This window comes from Sorex araneus, chromosome 1 (assembly GCF_027595985.1).
Source record: "Sorex araneus isolate mSorAra2 chromosome 1, mSorAra2.pri, whole genome shotgun sequence".
Lineage (NCBI taxonomy): Eukaryota > Metazoa > Chordata > Mammalia > Eulipotyphla > Soricidae > Sorex > Sorex araneus.
In genome coordinates this window covers 1,829,846-1,838,224 of record NC_073302.1, presented here as the reverse complement: position 1 = coordinate 1,838,224, position 8,379 = coordinate 1,829,846, and positions in this window count along the sequence as shown.

Here is an 8,379-nt window from a genome sequence, read left to right as displayed (position 1 = left end):
CATCCACAGCAGAGAGGTGCCCCGGGGCCCTGGGACGTCCAGGGTAGTGAAGCGGGTCAGCCTCAGGCCGGGCAGCCGCGGCTCGCGTCGTCTCGGGCTGGTGTCCGGCGTCCGTGCGAGAGGAGGCGTTGCTTCGGTGCCCCTGCCCTCCTGCTGGCGGGGACTCTGGCGGGGGCTGCAGGGTGGCCGGGGAGGGCGGCCCAGGCCGCCAGAGGGTCCAGGGGCTCGGGGAGCCACGGCCGTGTGCAGAAAGGTAGGCCGCCTCACCCGCGACGACGGAGCAGCCGAGGGGAGCACTGCTCGCCGAGTCCAGGAAGGGGCACAGGACGCAGGTGCAGGTGGGAGGCCTGGAAATGCTCTGACCAGGTCACTGCCTGGGCCCCAGCGGGCTAGCACACGCCCCGCCACGGCCCGCGCTGACCCTGGGGTCCTGCAGCCAGTCCCGCCATCAGTCCGATGGCTAACACGCCACAGGATGCCCACACCAGCCCGGGTTCCAGGGGACACGCGCCACTCTGATCAGGAGACCCAGGGCACCATCTTACGGGTTTGTACACACATTCACACACTAATACACACTCTCACAACTCACTCACACACAGACATTTACACACACATTATACACATTCACACATTCACTCATACACACTCACAACTCACATTCACACACACACTCACAACTAACATTCACACACATTCACACACTCACACATTACACACATTCACACATTCACTCATACACACAACTCACATTCACACTCACACACACTCTCACAACTAACATTCACACACACTCACACATTACACACATTCACACATTCACTCATACACACTCACAACTCACATTCCCACGCTCATACACACTCTCACAACTCACATTCACACATATTCACACTCACACATTACACACATTCACACATTCACTCATACACACTCACAACTCACACATTCCCACACTCATACACACTCTCACAACTCACATTCACACTCACATTCACATTCATACATACCCTCACAACTCATGCACTCACACACATTCACACACATACATATTCTCACACACATTCACACATACACTCACAACTCACACATTCACATACATTCACACACTCACATACTCCCATATTACTACCCTCACATACATTCACACATTCACACATATTCATTCACACACTCACACATGCATATTCTCACACTCACAACACACACTCTCACAAACACTCTCACACACTCACACATATGCATATACACACTCACACAAGTTCACACACAGCAGTCACATCCACACACACACTGAGGCCAGAGGCGGGGAGTGGCTGCAAGGGCGTGCGGGTGCACACCGGGCGGGGCTGTTGTCTCGGCCCCCCCGGAAGCTGCCCGGGGCGGGCCCTTAGCAACGGGGCGGAGCGTGGGCCAGGCAGTTGTGGGGTCCTGGCGTGGGCCAGTTGTGTGGGGTGCTCTGGCCAGGCGGGACGGGACTGTCTGGGGGAAGGGAAAATGGGGAGGGGGAGGGGTCTCCCTGAGGAAAGTTCCTGCCTCATGAGCCTGGACCCCTCGTCCTCCCCCTCTGACTCAAGCCCTTGCCTCCAGGAAGCCCTCCAGCTTTACCTCCCAGCGCCTGATTCTGAGGCCCGATGCCCGGGTGCTGTCTCCCCATATCCCCCCGGCCTCCCACCCTGCTCCTTCCCCTCAGCAAATACCGTGAGCCTGACGGTCAGGTGCCGGACACAGGCACTGCGGCAGCTCCTGGCTCCGGGGCTGAAGGTCCCCTGGGAGACGGAGGAACCCAGCCAGGGTGCTCGGGGCACAGCTGGTGGTGCTCAGGGCTTAGTCCTGAGGGGCTGGGCAGAAGCCAGGTCGACGGGTGTGAGCCAAGCACGCTGCCTGCTGTCCTATCACTCCGACCCCAGTTTTGCTTACTTTTTTTTTTTTTTTTGCTTTTTTTGGGTCACACCCGGTGATGCTCAGGGGTTCCTCCTAGTTCTGCACTCAGGAATCACTCCTGGCGGTGCTCGGGGGACCCTATGGGATGCTGGAAATCGAACCCGGGTCGGCAGCGTGCCAGGCAAACGCCCTCCCCGCTGTGCTGCCGCTCCGGCCCCTTCGCTTACTTTCTGAGGGCGGCAAGATACAAACACAGTGTGCCTGTTTCCTTGTCCTGCCCCACCCGGAGGTTCTTTTTATTCCTCTTTGGTGGTGGCCGGCTCTGCTCGGGTTCGGCATTCAGGAGTCTCTCCTGGCGCTGCCGGGTCCCCTATGGGCTGCGGGGGTGAAACGCAGGTCTGCCGTGGGCAAGCCAGCACCCCCCCCCACTACCTCTCCAGCCCCCTGCGCTGCTTCTTCCTTTATTTTTCTTAAGAATTATTTTGTGGCTTGGGGCCACACTGGGCGTGATCAGGACTTACTCCTGACCTGCTAATGAGTCGCTCTTGGAAATGCTCAGGGAAGCATCTGGATGTCAGGGGTGAGAGCCAGGTCAGCCGTGTGCAAGGCAAACGCCAGCCCCACTGTGCCATTGCTCCGGCCCCACACTAGCCCTTCTCAGGGGACACTCCTGGCCCGGTGCTTGGGTCACTCTCGATGGGGTTCAGGTGCCGTGCAGCGCCGACAATCACAGTTGCGCCCTGCGTGCAGAGCCTGGTCATTTCTCTGGCCCTCTGGACTGAAATCCTGAACCCTAACACTACCTCCCTCCCCCGGAGCCACCACTCTCTCCTTTCCACTGGGGCACATGCTCTGGCCAAGGGGAGTCTTAACCCGCACAGTTGGGGGCAGCCTGGACTCGAACCAGCAGCTTTGAAGGACAGCAGCCGCCGTGTGGGCCCTCGGGCCGGCTTCCATCCACACGACGTCTCAGGTCCCTGCTAGAAACGAGAAAGGCCAGAAAAAGGGGTCCCAGGGAGGGGCCCAGGGCCTGGCTCTGGCCAGCGCCAGACTGTTCACTTCCAGGCCAGCCTCCCTGTCCTCTGCCCCAGGCCTCCACCGAGGAGGCAGGGCCTCTGGTGAGGCCACTCCCAGGAGGACAGAAAAAACAAAAGGAAAAGGGACACAGAGAGCGAGAGAAAAGAGATGAGGCCACTTAAAACAAAATCTCTAATGTCAATCCACTAAAAAAACGAACAAAAAATAGGTCCATGGAGCCCACAGGTGGCAAGAAAAAGGCGATTGGGCGATGAACCGAGCACCGGGCAGAGAGGGGCCCTGGAGGCTCCCCAAGGGAGGGGGGTGGGGCTGAAGGGTGATGGGCTCGGGGTGGGGCACAGCAGCAAGGGGAGCCAGGCCACCCTGGGTGATGGGGAGGCAGCCCCCCAGCTCTGCCGTCAGCAAGGACTGGGCATCTCCCTAGAGCAGGGGTAAGAGCGAGGGACCCCACGAGGAGAGTCGGGTGAGCACGAGTGAGAAAAGTGCTTCATCCAGGACCGAGCAACTGGACGGCAGGGAGGGCGTTTGCCTTGTTTGCGGCCAATCCCTGGCACCCCATGTGATCCCCTGAGCCTGCCAGGAGTGATCCCTGAGTCCAGAGCCAGGAGTGACCACTGAGCTTTGCTGCCTGTGCCCCCGCCTTAAAAAAAAAGAAAGAAAGGGAAAAGGAAAAGTGCCTCATCCTTCTGGAAAGTTCTCTGAGGGCCAAAGGGATCAAGAACCTTCCCACACCTCCGGTCCCCGGGCAGGATCTTTGCCACGGAGATCATTTTCTAGCCAAAGCCGTTCTCAACAAACTAGTACGGAGCCACAGCACGGGAAGCAGACCCCCACAGGGCGGGCGGGGGGACTCGGTCCAGAGTCGGGAGCCGGTCCCTGGGTGGGGCTAAGTGGCCAGGGAGAGATCAGCCACCTGGAAGATGAGGCCAGGTGGGCACAGGGCACTGCCCAGGGACACCCTCTGCTCCCCAGGGCGCTCTCGAGGCAGCCAGGCCTCCGCCCCCACCAGGGGCCCCGGCAGCCCAGCTCCGTGGGGCCTCTCCCTCTTCTCCCACTCTTTTTTTTTTGTTTTTTTTTTTTGGGGGGGTCACACTCGGCGATGTTCCTGGGTTACTCCTGGCTCTGCACTCAGGAATTACTCCTGGCGGTGCTCGGGGGACCCTATGGGATGCTGGGAATCGAACCCGGGCTGGTGCAAGGCAAACGCCCTCCCCGCTGTGCTCTCGCTCCAGCCCCTTCCCACTCTTATTTTCTAAGTAAGTCTTTGACCAAGGGCACAGGTAACCCAGAAGACAGCTGGTGCGGGAAGAAGAAAGCGGGTGCGGGAGAGGGGTCTGTGTTCCTCATGGGAGGGCCCCTTAGAGTCTGGGGGTCGGTTCCTTGTACAACTCAGACAACGTGATTGTCCTCAGGACTCCTGGAAACTTTCTGGAATCTTCCGCTGGCCTGGAGCCTCCACCCTCCGCAGCTACACCTCAGGACTGGGAGGGCCGCGGCCCGAGGGAACCCAGAGCAAGACGGACGTGTGACGCCTGTGCCCTAGTGTGTCCCCTGCCCCTGCCACAGCCAGGGGCACCAGCCAGGGGGCCTCCGCCCAGAGCAGCCGAGCTGGGGGCCTCCCGGAGGGGCCACCAGATCTCCAGACTCCCGGTAAACAACCACACCTGCCCCCAACCCCGAGTCATTTCCACAGACTGACAGCAGAAAACAAAAAGCAAGCCACACACTGGGGTAGTCGAGGCAGCAGATGCCCAGGCGCGGGAGGGCAGAGAGGCAGAGCCTGCAGGCGGCGGGCCAGGGGCCTCCGGATCCACCCACCCCCAGCGCCCCTGGCCCGCTTTGCAAATGAGGACCACAGGGCTCCCACCAGAGTGCTCCGAGAGACGGCCCTGGGGGATGGGGGGCTGCCGCCTCCTGCAGTCCCCGTCCTGCCACCGGGCACCCGCGGCCTCTGCCGAGGAGCACCAGAGCCCGAGCATCTCCAAGGATGGCCCCAGCCCCGCAGGCTCTTCCCGGCACTGGTGTCCGGCTCCCCCCGGCCCCCCAGGGACCCCCTGGTGACGCGCCGCCTGTGCGCCCTGATTTATGGGGAGTCGGGGTCCGTCCCTTTTGCAGGTGGCCAGAGTGGAGGACGCAGGACCCCGGAGTCTGTCCTTGCCAGGCTGCCTGGGGGTGGCCCGGGAACTTTGGGGCCCCTGACACTCCCCCCGGCATCTCCTGCTCCCCGGCCTGTGCGCTCCGGCGCCTCCTTTCTTCCCCGCCCGAGTCACCCCCCGGCCACAAGCTGGGAGCATGAGAGTGTGTATGTGTACATGTGTGCGATGTGTGAATGTTGTGTGGCGTGTTTGTGAGTGTGAGCATGTGAGTGTGTTACGCCCCTGTGAGAGCTGCAGAGAATTGGCTCTCGCCCCCACTCTGACAGCTGCTCGCTCGGAATCTTGGGGTGCCCACCCCGACATGTGAGTCCTGCTGCTGCAGGTGTGCCTGGGCAAGGCCGGCCTCCCCCACCCCTACACACCCCCACACCCCGGGCGGGCCTCCAGTTTGTTATACCTGGCCCGGGTGTGGGTGGGGGGGGGTCTGCGAGGGCCTGGGTCGCCCCTCTTCTCATGCCAGGGGACCCTGGGACACAGGCAGGCAGCCCCCGGCTAGAGCGGGACGTGAGTGCTCCTGGCTGGGCCAGCCCCCTCTAGTGGCTCCTGAGCCAGGGAGCGAGCCCTGATCGGGGCCTGGTCGGGGCCTGGGCTTTGCCCTGGAGTGACCTGTGAGAGCCCGCAGCTCCCCTGCTCGTACCCAGCGAAGGACGTTCCAGTGCTGGGGGGCAGGACGCCGTCTCTCCCCCTCCCCACAGCCACGTCTCAGGACAGGTGGGTGCTTGCCCGCGGCCTCCAGGGGAGCTGGTGACATGCACGCCTGTCACCGCCCGGGACGCAGAGGGCGCCTGGCCGTCATGCGGGGTGGCTCCGGGCACAGAGCCCCTGGATCTCACCGGCATGGTCTGCTTGGGCCGGTTCCGGTGCATTCCAGGGATGTGGACGTGTCGGGTCCTGGGCAGTCATTTCTATCGATCTGTTTATTCCCGTGCTGCTGGTCTCCTGTCGGCGACACTCATCTCTGTGTCTCTTGCTCGTTCCCAGTCGCTTTCCTTGGCGGTGTCAGCGGCTGGCTCCTGTCACTCCCACTCATCCGTCAAGCCCATTGATCAGCCTCTGTTGCTGTTCGCATCGCCTGTATCCTGTCGTTCTGAAATTACCAGTAGCCCCTGGCTTTAAGGCCCCCCCCACCGGCAGTGCTCAGAGGTTACTCCTGACCTGAATTGCTCCAAGAACCATATGGGATGCCGGGCACCAACCCTGGGTTGGTCACACGCAAGGCAAATGCCTTCCCAGCTGTACTATTGCTCTGGCCCCGACGCTTTTTTTTTTTCTTTTTGGGTCACACCCGGTGATGCACAAGGGTTACTCCTGGCTCATGCACTCAGGAATTACTCCTGTGGTGCTCAGGGGACCATATGCGATGCTGGGAATCGAACCCGCGTCGGCCGTGTGCAAGGCAAACATGCTATTGCTACTGTGCTATTGCTCCAGCCCCCCAAATCTTTTTTTTTTCCTTTTGGGTCACACCTGCCAGTGCTCAGGGGTTACTCCTGGCTCTGCACCTAGGAATTACTCTTGTTGGTGCTCGGGGGAGCTTATGGGATGCCAGGAATCAAACCCAGGTCGCTCGTGTGGAAGTCAAATGCCCTACCCTCCGTGCTATTGCTCCGGCCCTCTGGGCCCATATCTTAACCTCCTCCTGTCTTTCTCAGTATTGACTTGGTAATTCTGGTCCCACTGTATGTCTTTTGTTGAGGACTCCTGGCTCTGTGCTCAGTAGATCAATGCCAGTGATGCTCAGGGCTGCTGGGGACTGAACCAGGTCGGCTGCATGCTAGAAGTGGCCCCTTCCCACTGCAGTCTCGAGCCGACTCACCAGGCCCCAGAGGACCCCGGTGTGTGGTGTCCCGCGGGCCGCCCGCTCACCCCACCTGCCCTGCTCCCTTCCAGCCCCTGCACCTCGCAGGCCAGGTTGGCGCCAAGGGCTCAGCTGTCTGGACGCTACAGGAAAAGCCTATCCCGACTCTGCTCCTGGACACTCCTGGTGGTGCCCGGAGGGCCACGTGGGGCGGGGCCAGACCCGGGTCGGCCGAGTGCCAGGAAGCGTATGTCTGCAGCAGGACCCACTTCACTCCTCAAGGTCGCTTCCAAGGAGCGTTACCCGAGACCGAGATCTCAGCTGAACCGACGGGGCGGTGGTGAGTCCCGACTCCCGTCCACTCCGCCTGGTCTCGGGGCACAGGGCGCTGGCCTTCATCCCTGAGCCCTCCTAACCTTCCACACCCGGCCCCGCCCCCGCGACGCTGCTCAGGCCACAGTGGACACACGTGTCGTGGGGGAAGATGCAGCTGCTCCCACTTAGGCTAAGAGGGGTTGGACTTGGCGCCTTTCCTCCCAGAGCACGGACTTTTCCAGAAGCTCTACACCTCCCTGTGTCACGCCCCCAATACCTGGGGGCCCTCTGGAACAGTGTGTACGGCACACGCACTCTGGCAGTGTATGTGGCACATGTGGGACACACACGCACACGCTCTGGCATGGTGCATGTGGCACAAACACATACACACCAATAGTCTGGGGACCCTTTGGGACAGTGCATGTGGCACACATACATGCACAGTGCATGTGGCGCACACACACACACACACACACACTCTGTCACAGTGCACGTGGCAGACACACACACCGGCATGGTGCATGTGGCACAGACACACTCTGGCACGGTACACACGCGCACACACACACACTCTGGCACGGTGTATGCGGTTTGCTAGGGAAGGGGGCAGCTATGACAGGTGAAGTGGAGCGGACCCCCAATCTGGCCCTCCCAGCAACTGTCCCCAGGGGGTAGGTGCAGGAGACGTGAGGTGCAGCCGTGGAGACCCCCAGGGGCCCAGCGCCTCCCTCCTCTCTCTCTCCCCCACACACGAGCACTGGCCGGCATGAGCACCAGACCAGGGCCTTCACACCCGGGGAAAGCCTGGTTGGCCGTTTAGGCTGAGCCTCCCCGGCCCCTACTTGGCCTGGCTCGCAGACTGGCCATGAACCCCGGCACGTAGGGGGTGTCTGGGTAGAGCCAGCGGCCGGTGGGCTGGACCAGACTCACACCCACACCAGCCCCCGAGGAAGCCGGGCACTGGTCTCCACAGCCCCCTGGGGCTGCCCCAGTACCCTGACGGCCACCCACAACCTCACCCTCCCAATCGGCCCCCGAAATCACACAGCGGGGAGCACCCCTGTGTGGCCCAAGGGCTCCCCAGCACAGAACTGCAGAGTGAGGGATCGAGTCGCCTCTCCGCCCGGGGACGAGGACTCCGGGCAGACGGAAGGCCCGTGACGGGGAGGGAGGGGCAGCGGCAAC